Genomic DNA, 322 nt, shown 5'->3' with positions numbered 1-322 from the left:
ACAAGGGGCTTCCTTCCTGGGGGTGAGCGGCGCACGTGACACACTCCTGGGCGCGTGTGAAGGCAGCGCCCGGCCGAGACCGGCTCCGTGCAGACGCGGGGTGTCGGCGGCAGCAGGGAGCTCTCCGCTCAGTGAAGCGCGGCCGGTTCGCACGTGCGGCCGCAGCACCTTTCTCCGGAGCTCGCAGCCTCGGACCCGCCTCTCCCGTGGCGCTCACCCCGCCGCCCCTGGCTCTGGGCAGGAGGTGGCGGGGCTGGGAGGCGCCAGCCGCGGAGGGGAGGGGCGCGCGAAGTTGATGGGCCGTCCGCCGTCCATCCACCGT

General features: G+C 74.2%; 1 protein-coding gene across 1 annotated transcript in view; it reads left to right on the top strand.

The window, feature by feature from the left end:
- SHE (Src homology 2 domain containing E) overlaps nucleotides 1-322 on the top strand; it is a 23998-nt gene that overhangs the window by 676 nt on the left and 23000 nt on the right. The window lies entirely within an intron of this gene.

The sequence above is a fragment of the Colobus angolensis genome, unplaced genomic scaffold (genome assembly GCF_000951035.1).
Source record: "Colobus angolensis palliatus isolate OR3802 unplaced genomic scaffold, Cang.pa_1.0 Scaffold77, whole genome shotgun sequence".
NCBI lineage: Eukaryota > Metazoa > Chordata > Mammalia > Primates > Cercopithecidae > Colobus > Colobus angolensis.
The sequence above is the reverse complement of the archived record's forward strand: the minus strand, read 5'-3'. Positions and strand labels throughout refer to the sequence as shown.